A 14,351-nucleotide genomic window follows, 5' to 3' on the forward strand; every position below is an offset into this window, starting at 1 on the left:
ATGTATCGTTAGAATAATTGTATATATATAAAGTTTTTAGTTTAATTTTATTAAGTTGTTTGAAGTTAGGCACAAAACTAAACAATGAGCTGTGTTTGCTCTTTCCACCATGGATATCGAAACCGGTTTCTAGCGTTGTGAGTCCGCAGACATGCCGCTGTGTCACGGGAGGGGGTCATTTTATTCAGTGAGTTGGAACGTAACAATAAATCATCATTCTGATAACACTCAACTATTAATACGTTAAACAGCAGGCATGATTCATGTTGTGGTTTCAGAAGATAAACAGTCTTTAAAAACTTGTAAAATAAAAGTAAAGACGCATGTACACAGGAAGTGAAGCCATTTTATGTCAATAAAAACCAAAGCTAAAGATATTATAAAAAAGTACTTGAGAACAGTGAGTTTTTAAGCTCAAGTAATGAAAATTTAGTTATCTATAAATTCAAACCAAACTGTTTACGACAACTGTTTTAGGTGAATTTGGTTCGTTTTCAGTTTTTTACTGAATCTGGTAGAAAACCAATTTCTTTGTTGTTCCTTGAACTCTAGCGTGAACAAAACGTGTTTTTTTTTTTTTTTTGCAAATGCTCTGTAGAAGTTGAGAAAATCACTGGGAGCATTCTGAGCTATCGATTAGTCATAACCACGAAGATGAGCGAATTAGGTGTACATTAGTAAGCACTGTCGAAAACTGAATAGACGAGCAAGGCAAATTTGGTTATTAAACCTTGTAAATAAAATATTTGTGTCTTTATCTTAATTATTGAAGAGCTGTATTTTTTACACTTTTCTTTCTAAAATATTTAGGTAAATTAACTCTTTTCAAGAAATATTTACTTGTAATAGAAATAAATCTGTGGTGTTAAGCTTATATATTTTTAGTGTGCAAAATAAATTCTGACAAGTAACTTATTTTTACATACTTCTAATTACATGCCATCTAGTGATAGTGAAAATGATGTGTGATCGACAAGATAGCATAAGGCCCGGCATGGTCTAGTGCGTTAAGGCGTGCACTTCGTAATCTGAGGGTCCCGAGTCGCGCCAAATATGCTCGCCCTCCCAGCCGTGGGGGCGTTATAATGTGACGGTCAATTTCACTATTCGTTGGTAAAAGAGTAGCCCAAGAGTTGGCGGTGGGTGGTGATGACTAGCTGCCTTCCCTCTAGTCTTACACTGCTAAATTAGAGACGGCTAGCACAGATAGCGCTCGAGTAGCTTTGTGCGAAATTCCAAAACAAACGAGATAGCATAAAGTGAAAATGTGTTCTTCTTGATCACAAATTTTGGATGCTATAACATACAAGAAGAAAGCGAAGATCCTGTTTTGTACTTTTATTGAAAAACATTTTTGAAGAATTTTAAAAACTTGAACAATTTTAATGGAGAAAGTATAATTGCCATCAGAGTAATAATTTATTCGCTTACAATTTCACAAGTTAAGATTAAATATTGGCATTATTTGGAAGTTAAATTCTGTGGTTTATTTTAATTATGTTTTTTTTTTTACATTTATTAAACAGGAACTTATTTATGAAATCGGAGCAAAATTTCCGTCATCTATAATCTTGAAAGTTATTTTTTTCGTTTACAGATTGTTTATCATAATTTTAAATGTTGATAATAGATGAAAATTCTGTGTTCTTTGTAATTAAGCATAAAGCGACACAATTGGCATCAAAACCTAGTTTCTAGCAGAGTGAATCCACATACAAAAGCTAGTTTATCTAGGCAAATGTAGGCAAAGAAAGAAATTTGTAAAAGCAAAAGGGAGTTGTTATGGAACTATTTAAAGAAATGAGAGGCAACCAAGGAGTAAAAAAAAATGCCACCAACTCCAAGAGCCTGGCTGCAACATATCTGTAGTTCTCGTGCAATGAAATTTATATGGTAACAATATCTTGTCTTGTACCAAGATACTCTGAAATTAGGATGGCAACAATGATACAACAGACTTTTCCCAATGTTTTCAAACGATGTGCTAGCTGTGGATTACGTGTCACAGAAGACTTGCCACATGATTAAAAAAACAACAAATTCTTACCCACAAAATTAATACAACTGTATAATGTACCAGATTAATAAATCTTTTTCACTCGGTTAATAATGTGCATTGCTTTTAACTTTTATAACATTTGTTGATGCAGAGCACAACAATCTGAAATGGGAATAAAGCACTACTGTACTAGATTATTATTAAACTTAATCAATCATTGTGAACACAACAGAATCATACTGACATCCCATTATGTTTTTGTTACACCAGTTAATAAAATTCTCCAAGTATTGCCATTATTTTCATATAAAGGAGAGAATACGTTTTTATGCTATATAAAATGAATAATAATTGATATTTCCCAAAAACAATTTCAATGGAAATGGTGGCCATTTTGAAAATAAAAATTAGTATCTTTAATGTAGATACAAAACCTGGCAACAACAATTTTCTTATTTGGTAATATTTTTAAATAATTTAAAATGCCATTCTGAAGAAACTATCATAAATTTTTCAATTTTTTTATTTACTAGTAGACTGGTATTTCAAACTTCTCCTGGTACATATCTTGTTGTTTTTTTTCTGTAGAATAGATCTTTTCTTTCACTCGTTTTTTTTAAGGCCATTTGAGAGGATCTTTCAAATGTTTGCCCAAAAGTCATCAAGATTTCAATAGAAATATTCTGTAAAGAAAATTCTTATTAAACTTTTACTTCTTGGTGAATGAAACTTGAAGATCTTATATATTACAACAACCAATTACACATACAAATCTTGTGTACTGAAAGATATATGTTAACATTTTTTTACACTTAAAATGTATTTTTGATAGCTACCTACCTCCTGTCATACAAAGCTATCTCAATTAGTCTTTACCTTCTAAGCATTGCCAAAAAAACATTTTCTCGATCAGTGCACCTATTTTATGCATCAATTTTGTGCATTTTTTTCTGAACATGTGCATATTTTGTGCGACTACTGTTCACCAGCTAGCTACCCCACCTATTCCTCCTCAATCCTCACTTTCAAGAATTGGCTTGTTCTGAAAAAGCTTGCCATGAGGAGTATGGGTGGGAAGTACCCAAGGGAAATATATTTTGGTGTTAGCAAAATAATTTTGGTTATGGTATTATGTCCACTATATAAAGATAGAAGGGCCAGTTTAGGTGCACAACAGGGTAACTAGCTGAAAGTAACAACCCAGAATGAATGGGTGTGCTCTGAGATGAATGAAGCACACAAATGGGGTACATCACTACTTCTGGAACAGGTATGCTCTTTGCATAGGAAGTAGGAAATCAAACCAAGTTGTGTAGAAAAGGAAGTGGTTTGCACAAGTGAAAATGGATCAGTAAGTACAAGCAACAGTTTTGTATAAATGAAATTAGCTATCTACTTTATAAACCTCAATTGGACACATTCTATAACTCATCTGTAACCATAATATTGTGGATAGGGCATATAGACTTTGTTATATATACCCAACAACCTAATTGTAAGTAAAGAATGTGTCAAAATTCAAGCAACCAAAATTACAAAGAGGAAATGAGCTTTTGGACCAGGCAAACTTCCAAGATCACCAAAGAAAAAAGAAGAATAATGAACTACACCAAAAATGGGGTAGAGCTATCATCTCGACTCACCCATAAAAACATGATCAGCTGTAACCAGTATTATGGGCAAAATCATAATTCACTCAACCATAAATATAGGGTAAGAGGCATCTTGCATCTAGAATTATAAAAAGAACATGGAGCAATTGCCCAACTTTAAAAATACAGTGTAGACTTCCTGTAGTTAATATTAAAAGATGGACAAAGTCCCTCAATCTCATTTCTAGAAGCTTGAATAAAACCTTCTGTAACTGTAATTAAAGGGAATAGAGGCATCCCTTGTACTCTAGCATTACAAAGAGGATCCCATGTAGGCTGGATCTGCTCCAAGCAATTAATTTATTATTCTATCTATCAATTCTTTCTTCATTGAGTCAGTAATCATGAGTATGTATTATAAAATCAATTTCAAAACTCACTCAGTAGGAAGGCTCCTTGGTCTACCTCACTCAGTGGCTTGGAACTGGTGAAAACTCCAGTGCTCCAGTAAAAAAAAGGGTGAAATGCTGTGGAAGTTCAGAGGAATGTCAGAACAGAGAGAGTACAATGATTGTCTGTGATCCCCTATTTTAAAAAGCAAACTTACCCTATTTTTTTCAATCAAAGGGTTGGAAGGTGTGGACAGAAAACCCCTTCTGCTTTACTCATGAAATCCATGATCACAATCCATCATACTTTGAAATGTATTAACATCTAATACTTTAACGCACACACACACAAATATATATATATACCACTAGGTTAGTGATGTGATCTTATTGAAAAACTCCATGTCTATTGCAGGTGTTGCAGAACATCATTAAACTAGTACCAGTTATAGTTCTAGGTACGTCTAGTTAAGCACGTAAATAGAGTAGTATATGAAGTAAATCAGAGCAAACAAATACACTTATACTATCCAGGAGCATTGAATTTCAGAAAGAGATTAATATGGTGGGATGAGCAAATAAGTTGGTTGGATTTGTGGGATAACTGTAATAGGTAAATTAATCATTTTTGGAAAAGGTGCTTACACTGAAAAGCATGTAGCAATGGCTATTAACTCAACTATAGAGGTAGATTTAAACTAGGCTAGCATATTAGTAAAACAGGAAATAGCTATACTTGACAGAAAAACATATCCAACAGGCATAAAATGTGAATGTGTTTTGAGATTTATGTCTAGTTGCTCCTATTGTAATGCTTGGAGTATTAGAGATAAAGTGATGAGTTCCAAGCATTGTAAAAACTCAGGATTAGCTTTGAACAATTTCGACGAAGGAAATTTGGTTGAAATAAACTACTAATTATTTACTAGATACAGAGTATTGAAAAAGGAGGAGTAGTAACTTTATGTGTGAGAAATAAACTATATCCTGTTGAGTTAGAGCATATTAACGATAACAGCAATAAGGTTGATTTAACTTGGATTAGTGTTAATGGATATCAATGAAAAGTCTTGTAATTGGTATTTGTTTAAGACTATCTAATCAGAGTCTAAACGATAATGTATAATGAGATCAGAATGGCAGCTGAAAAAGATGTTATTATAGGAGGTTTTAGTTTCAGTGGTATTGATTGGGATAATTTTGCATCTAATAGTAAGAGGGAAAAGCTTTTGTAAATTGTTCAGAATACTTTTACACACCAATTGGTGACATAACTAGAAGAAACGAATATATATTAGATTAACTATTAACATCCAATGTGAATAGGATACAACTACTACACTATTAGGTTTGGAATTTTACCACATACAGAACTGAGGAAGAATAGAATCCTGATTCCAAATTTTAGGAAAGCTAATTCTGATAATATGAAACATGATCTGACTTCTTTGGATTTGGTTAAAAAATTGGAAGGGAATCTTGAAGAGATGTGGAAAGAACTTCGGAAGAAAGTATTACACATACAGAGTATACATATTCTCTACAGAAAATAAAGTACAAAGCTGATAAAGTTTAAGAGATCATATAAGGGATAAACATAATAAGCTCAAAAAATTTAAACTTACTAGAAATAATAATGACTTGGAGTACCATTTGAAATCAAGAGAGCTGTTTAGAAAAACAAGTGAAAATGGCAAAACACTGTATATTGAAGAGGGTTGGCTGAGAGGATTAAGTTTAACAATAAGGAATTCTTTAGGTGTATGATGGATAAGCAAATGTTAGGATAGGGATTGGGCCTCTTAAAAATTATAGTGCAGAGCTGATCTCAGAAGATTATGAGATTGTAAATTTATTCAATTACGAGGGCTGTTCAAAAAATACGCGGACTGACGTCATAAAACAAAATGTACTTTATTTAGAAGTTACAGGTCTGAGACCCCTTCAGAGTACTCTCCTCCCCAACGCACACACTTATCCCAACGGTGTTTCCACTTGTTGAAACAGTCCTGGTACGCTTCTTTTGTAATGTCCTCCAGCTCCTTCGTCGCATTTGCCTTAATCTTGGGAATCGTCTCAAATCTTCTTCCTTTCAAGGGTCTTTTGAGTTTGGGGAACAAGAAAAAATCGCAAGGAGCAAGGTCAGGTGAGTAGGGGGGTGGGGAAGAACAGTGATCGAGTGTTTGGCAAAAAACTCACGAGTTCTGAGGGCTGAATTTCGCAGCAACGCGGTGCATCTTCAATTTTTCGGTCAAAATCTCGTAACAAGATCCAACTGATATCCCACACTCTTCAGCAAGCTCCCTGACAGTCAGATATCGATTTGCCCGCACCAAGGTGTTGATTTTTTCGACGTGTGGGTCGTCAGTTGACGTGGAAGGACGTCCAGGACGCTCATCATCTTCAATGGACTGTCGACCATCCTTAAAACGTTCATGCCACTTGAAACATGCCGTACGCTTTATAGCAACATCACCGTAAGCCGTGTTAAGCATAGCAAAAGTTTCAGTTGCAGATTTTCCAAGTTTAGCACAAAGTTTCACAGCAAATCATTGCTCCTTCAGGTCATTCATTCTGAGATCCGCTAAACGAAAAAATCGCACTTCACTTAAAACCGCGTAGCTAATACACAAGTGAAGATATCTGCAATCGGGAAATGGCGTCGTAATCAGCTGATCTGTGCGAACCTAGCAACACCAAATGGATTCCCCTGGAACCAACTGGAGCCGCGCAATTCAAACAGTCCGCGTATTTTTTGAACAGCCCTCGTATATGATATTTTCAGTCCTTACAAAGGAAGATAAAATTGTTATACCTCTTCCAAAGCACTTAAAGTATGGGGAAAATACTGATGTAAAAGATATCATTTTAAGTTCTGAAATTGTGAGACAGAAGTTGGGAAACATAAAAAAAATAGATACATCCTTAAGCTAAACAATTTTTATGTTAGAGTTTGTCTTAGAAGCTTAAAGTTTATATTTATGAACAACTAGCTAATATTTTTATTGACCATTGAGTAGTGGAAGAGTACGAAAAAACTTGCAGTTGGCTAATGTTAGTCCAATATTTAAAGTATGTGATAAACATTTTCCAGTCAGTTATAGGCCAGTTAGTCTTACATCAGTAGTTGGAAAGTTTTTGGAGTATGTGATTAAAGATGCACTGCAGAGTCAAATAAAGCAGATTAACATAATGTCAAAGAGCCAGCATAGTTTCACTGAGGGAAAATGCTGTTTAACAAATCTTGTCACATTCTTTGAGGATTTAACTGATAATGTTGATTACGGAAATATCATGGATTTGGTTTACCTTGAATTTTGGGAAGCATTCAGTAAGGTGCCTCACAAAAGACTTGTTACAAAAACTAAATATGTGGATGTGGAAGGAATGTTGTTAAATTAGATAGAAAATTGTCCAGGAAGTAGTAATAAATGGAGTTAAGATCTGACTAGATCACAGTTACAAGTGGTGTGCCTCAGAGCTCTGTACTGGGTCCTCTGCTGTTTGTGACTGATATTAATGATATTGATTCTGGAATAACTAACAAAATTTTGAAGTTTGAAGATGGAGTGGATAACTGTATCAGAGATGCTGTAGACTTACAGGGAGATTTAGATCATTTGTATACAATTTGAATAGGAAAATATCAAATACTGTGGCTGAAGACAAAGGTCTTCATGTTGTGATAGAAATATCACTTAAGTAATCTAAACAGAGTATGGGAGATAGTAATAGGACTAATAGTATTTTGAGAAGAAATATAAAAATATTGAATACAAGACAAAGGATATTACTGTTTCATTGTAGAGATCACTTGCAAAGTCAGATTTAGAGTACAGTGTACAGTTTTGGTATCTCTTCCTCAAGAACATTGAACTGATAGAGAAGATTTGGAGAAGAAACACTAACACAATATCTGGGATGGTTGGATTGTTCTATGAGGACAAGCTAAAAATCTCTAAATTTGTTTTCTCTGGAGAGGAGAAGGGTCAAATAGAATTTGGTTAAAGTATTTAACATTATTAATGGTATTGATAATATTGATTCTTCAAACATTTGTGTCTAGCAGTAAAAACAGTAGGATGAGGGGTCAAAAATTCAAACTATGGTAGAGTAGGAATCTTTTGCAATTTAGACAGTATTACCTTTCAAACAAATTTGGTTTTTTGAAATTTGCTGCCTTCAAGGGTGATGGAGGCAGAAAATTTAACTGAGAAAAGATTGGATGAATACATGAGTAGTAAGGAGTAGTTATATTTGGAAGTTGGAAGAGACATCCATGATGAGCTAATGACCTCCTTTTGTCCCTATAAAGTTTTATAAAATGTATACCATACCAGTCGATGCCCTACACAGAGTGGGATTCTTATAGTATTGGTGAAGACTTAAGAATGCTGAAAGGAAAGCATAGATGAAAAAATGTGAGAAGACTCAACCCCACAAATGGGAAACAAATAAATGCATAAGAAATCAAAAGATTTTATATCTCACTGATGAAAATTAGGATGATAAGGTATATAGTCAACAATGATGAAAAATAATCAGATAGAATAATGAATGCAATATTACTATTAATAGTGATTTGTAATGTGTAAATTATTGAAATATATCCAATTAACAAAGTCTGATAAATATCTCATGGATAAACCATCTAAATATATCTAGTTCATAAAGAATGTGCAAACTGACTTAGATTACCTATAAAATACATTAATAATTCATATCTAACTTACTACACATCTAATTAACTACGACAACAAATAGCACATAATTAAGTCCTATACTGATGAAAATTAGGATCATAAGACACATAGTTAACAGTGACAAATATCACTCAGAACAAAGGATTAGATGTTACTAACAGTAATAATATGTAAAGTACACACAAAAGTTAATGATATGGCCATGTAACAACTGGTAGAAGAGTTGAAGAAAAGTCTCCAAATTTACTTTTCATTGATTCCATTGTTTCTTAGAACACTGTCATGTTGAAACAAAAAATAAATTGCTGGCTGTGTATACGAATCTAATGTCCTATGAATTAACATCCGTCCCTCCTCTGTAGATAAAATCAAAACCAATTTCAAGGAAGTCGTACCAGAAAGCACAGTAACGTAGGTATTATAACAAGTATCTAATTAGTCAATACATTGATCTAAATTTCATCTTACAAGTGAATGGAAGAAAGGTAAGATGAAACTGTTGAAAGAAAATGAAACAGTAAATCAGCAAGTTCTTAAACTGTTACTGTGGGTGAGAAAATTCATGTTCAAAAAATGGCATGCTGATGAAGAAAGTGTACTTTGAGCAGGAATAGCAGATGGAGCTAGTTGCATCAATATAAATGGCACAATACTATTGGTAGTGAGTAGTTGCATGATATGTACATATTCAGAAATTGTGCACTAATTGTGAAAATATTTTTTTAAAAATGCTTGGAGGGAAGAAAAGGAATAAGATAGCTTTGTGTGAAGGAGATTAGACAATATCAGAAGGTGATGTATATATACAATACCATTAGCAATAATAATAACTGTGCTTTGGGGAAGAGCTTGATCACACTGTAGTGTACAGCACCAATAATCCCATTATTTTATTACTGAGAAGCAAACTTCTTGAAAAACTATGATAAATCTGATACCCTTTAAACATTTCTAGATAATACTTTCTCATATTATAAGTATAAAATCTGTTAGATGAAATGGTGAAACGAAAAACATTTTAAGAACTGATCAGAATTACTGATGACTTTTATATATGTATATTTAAAATGTATCATCTACCATTGTTTCACTGTGCAGATTTCCCCTTAAAATATCTCTACTTCAGTGATAATTGTATCCACTAATTGGTACTATTGTTTAACAGATATCATTGAATAATTCAAGAAGTTTAACAATAAAATATGTGCATTTCAGATATTAAGCTTATTGGTTTGTACTTCAAAGACATGAATACTTTTCAAATGTCTTGATTGGTTTATTAGATATCTGACAATATTGTACATATGCTGCTTTACTAATATAGAATGTTTAAAAATAATACATTTGTTAATGTTCTGTAGTCCATACTGTACATGTTATTCTTTAATTCTGGAACATTTCAATGCCTTTGTTCTATAGCACTAAAAAATTTCCAGTTCTTTCTTAGAGCTTCATATCTATTAATAATGTAAGAGATGTTTTCTGTATAATTATTTTTTAACCAAAAACTTAAAAATAATGATTTATTTTTAAATTAATTACAGAATGATGATGACATTGGAATTAAATTGTTATGTTTATCTATAATAAAAATATGATATATCCTTGTGTATGTGACTGCTATAACTGCAAGAGAAAGAAACGTTTTCAATTGAAAATGTTGGTAACATAACAGAAAATATCTTAATTCAAAAATGCTTTAAATCAATCAGGGGCAGTCACTCAAGGTTGTTGGTTTCAACCTACAAAGTGCATGCTGTTTTCACAGTCAGCTTTATGTTGGGTGCTCCAGAGTTGGTGTTAGTAACAACCTCTTTAACTTGGCAGGATATGGGAAAACAACCAATATATCAATTTAATGGCATGAGAAACTCTGGGTACTTTCCGAAGTAACTACATATATTTCAGAATATTCTTAAATCCATCTTAGCGCAAAAGTAATGACAATAATGAAAGTTTGTCTGGTGTTCTGTGACAACATAAGCAAAATGACTGAATTATTCTGGATCTTGATATGCACAGTAAATATCTTGAATTTGATTATCACAAATGTTTTGCTACGGGAAAAGTATGTTAAATATTTGGTATAAATAACTATAAAATGTATGTACCAAAAAATCTAAGACGTAAATCAAAGAAAGCATATGATTTGCATTGTCGGTTTTCAATAAAAACGAGTAAATATAGTTATTTACAAATCATAAACTTTTTCATAGTTATTGGATTTTTCCAAGTTAATATATTTTACTAACAGCTACTCAAAGTTCATTTGAACATACTCTCAACTTGAACTTGTATTTGATTACATATAAACCAAGACATACAACAAAAACAACTACTTAATACAGAAAAGAATTGCCTTCATCCACAGGGAAATGACTTTTCAACAAATTTCTTCAAAATTTTGATTATCAATCAAACAAAATAGTAAATGTAGTTACTAGGTGGACTTAAAATAAAATTCTGGGTCATTTGTGGGTCTACTACAACCACTACTCACATTTTGTACAGGTTTTGTCTTAAAGTTAAAAACTGATAATTGTTCATTCTGCACACTGGACAATGTAAATGATTCTGACATTACTGTTGAAAAGAGAATGGCGCGTGACTGGAAAAACGTGAAACGAGAATTTAATGAAAGTTTGGAGTTGAAATTTGCAGTGATTGAAGCAAATAACAAATCCATGTGTCTTTTGTCTAACAAAAGATTTTCAGAATAACAAAGGATACAACCTCAAGCAACAATTTAACAATTTTCACAACGAATTTTATGTGAAATTTCCAGTTGATAGTAAAAATCGTATGGATGAAATTAGCCATCTGAAAGCTTTGTTTGTTTGTTTTTGAATTTCGCACAAAGCTACTCAAGGACAATCTGTGCTAGCCGTTCCTAATTTAGTAGTGTAAGACTAGAAGGAAGGCAGCTAGTCATCACCACCCACTGCCAACTCTTGGGCTACTCTTTTACCAACGAATAGTGGGATTGTCCATACCATTATAACGCCCCCACGGCTGAAATGGCGAGCATGTTTGGCGCGACGGGGATGCGAACCCGCGACCCTCAGATGACGAGTCGCACGCCTTAACACGCTTGGCCATGCCGGGTCCACCTGAAAGCACAACTTCGTAAACAAAAGGAAGACCTAAAAAGATTTTTATCATCGATAGAACCAGTTACATTAGTTTGCTATAAAGTAGTTCAGATGTCTAAAAGTGATAAACTGAAAATTTTGATGAACATTGTTGTAAAAATTGTGAATTGTATTTGAATAGAAGCTCTCTCAACAATCGACAGTTTATTAAGTCTTTGAAGAAAAGCAGTCACTGTACTTTTGATGTGTACTTCTTTTTCAAATGTAAGATGGTTAAGTAGAGGAAAAGTCTCGGCACGATTTACTGCCTTGTTTCCTCAAATAAAAGAAGATCTTGTTGAAAAAGGCAAGATTGAAAATCTTCCAGAAATTGGAACTCTGTCACGGCAGTGTGATTTGCACTTTCTGTGCGAAATGATCGCTCACTTGAATCATTTGAATACACAGCTTCAGGGAAGGGATAAAATTGTAAGCGAGCAATTACAGTCTATTCATGAATTTCAGTTAAAAGTAAACCTCCTTGCGGAACAATTACAAATTAATGATTTGACACATTTTGCAAAGTTAAATAGTTTTCTGGAAAATAGTAAGGACTATGATTTCTCTGATGCTAAAAATAATCCTTATGTAAACTGGATCAAAAATCTGTCTCAAAAATTTGAATCATGTTTCTTCAAATTTAAAAATTTGAAATTGATATTTAAATTTTTCTATGATCCATTTCAGTTTGACTGAGGAAATTTAAGTAAGGAAATTACGTCTTTTTTTTCTTTGGATAAGTGTGGATTTGAAAAGTGTAGAACAGGATGTACTATTAGAGAGATGTGGCTCACTATTCTGATAAATGAAAGTTTCAAATTTAAAAATAGCAATTTTAAAATTATTTTGCATGTTTGGATCTACATGGATGTGTGAGTCAATATTTCTTGCACTAGATTTTCTCCAACTTAGATACAGATCTCAACTTACTGACACAAATTTAGAGGCAGAGCTAAGATGCTCAATTGAGCATAGATATTAAGCTAAATTTCACGAAATTTGTTGACGAAAACGCCCATCAATTTTCACGTCGAAGATTAGTTGAAATGTAATTATTTTGATTCAACTAACATCTTTCAATTTTTTTGTGAATAGTGTGGCCAATGTTGTTTTCATTAGCCACATTTGTGGCCACTATGAAAAATAGGTTGCCCACCCTGGTCTACACCAATGCATGTAAGTGGTATGCTGTTGCTAGCTTTCACTGGTAATGGTAATTCCACCAAAATTAAATTCCTTGTGCATTACTTGGCTGTTGACTTTGGGCTTCATTTTTTTCATACTCTTTACTAAGTCTAGGAACAGAATCTGGAGTCTGAAGAGGTGCTTGTAAGTGAGCTGTGAGAGCTTATCTATTGAAGAATCAAGTCACCATTCAAACTAAATCATGTTTTTTTAACTGGGATTCTACATTAGATGTACCCATCTTAAAGTCTGGAAAGTGTCGGTTTGTTTTGGGCTTTGGATTACCCTGAATTTGACATTGGAACAACTGGATGAGAGACAATGGAACTTTTTCAATTTCATTTGAAGTCACACTTGGCAAATCGAGTTGATTGATACAATGTTTCTATGTCCTGATCTCTGAAACACACTAATAGCCAAACGATGAAAGATGTTCTTTCCATCTGTGGTTTCCACCTTCTATCAGTGCTGTCTGGGGATGCTTTTATGGTTCTGTTTTGTAACATTTGATCAGAACATACACTCTAAACATCTTAATGATTTAAGACATTGTTACAACAATTTTACTGTAGATTTTTGTGACATAGTCATATGAAATTCTTTAACTTTAACTTTATTAAACTTAATAAAGTTCTAGCCCTTTATGTGTCATAGCAAGAAATAATTTCGACATAATAATGACAATGCAATGTCATTAATTTTTAAATTATTAATCATATGGTAGAATTTCTCTTCTGATCCATGATTTTCATCTGGTGGTTGTAACACATTCTAAATTCTTTCTCTCCCTTAACTCTCTAAGACATTAGTTTGTTTCTTTTTTAGAATTTCGCACAAATCTACTCGAGGGCTATCTGTGCCAGCCGTCCCTAGTTTAGCAGTGTAAGACTAGAGGGAAGGCAGCTAGTCATCACCACCCACCGCCAACTCTTGGGCTACTCTTTTACCAACGAATAGTGGGATTGAGCGTCACATTATAACGCCCCCACGGCTGGGAGGGCTAGCATGTTTGGCGCGACGCGGATGCGGCCCCGCGACCCTCAGATTACGAGTCGCACGCCTTAAGACGCTTGGACATGCCGGGCCTAAGACATTAGTCTTAACATTCTCACCTTGAAAAGACTAATTCATTTATTACATAGCTATGTAATATATGATATATACACGTGTATAAATAAGTGTATATTCGTATAAAACAAAATAAATAGAACAACACATAAACACTGTACTTCACAATAAAACAAGAGAAAGAGATAAACAAATCAACACTATACTTCACCACACACAAATTAACACTGTACTTCACAATAATGAAAGAGAAAGAGAAGAACAAATCAAAATTGTATTTCACT

General features: G+C 33.4%; 1 long non-coding RNA gene across 1 annotated transcript; it reads right to left on the reverse strand.

Moving 5' to 3' along the window:
* Positions 1 to 2,504: 2,504 nt before the first annotated feature.
* Positions 2,505 to 11,275, reverse strand: LOC143248319 (uncharacterized). The gene is made up of 2 exons (XR_013026902.1): positions 11,184 to 11,275; positions 2,505 to 2,682 (listed from the first exon to the last, which is right to left on the reverse strand). It is a non-coding gene; the product is annotated as an uncharacterized LOC143248319 (long non-coding RNA).
* Between the last annotated feature and the right edge of the window lie 3,076 nt (positions 11,276 to 14,351).

This window comes from Tachypleus tridentatus, chromosome 4 (genome assembly GCF_004210375.1).
Source record: "Tachypleus tridentatus isolate NWPU-2018 chromosome 4, ASM421037v1, whole genome shotgun sequence".
In the NCBI taxonomy this organism is placed as follows: Eukaryota; Metazoa; Arthropoda; class Merostomata; order Xiphosura; family Limulidae; genus Tachypleus; species Tachypleus tridentatus.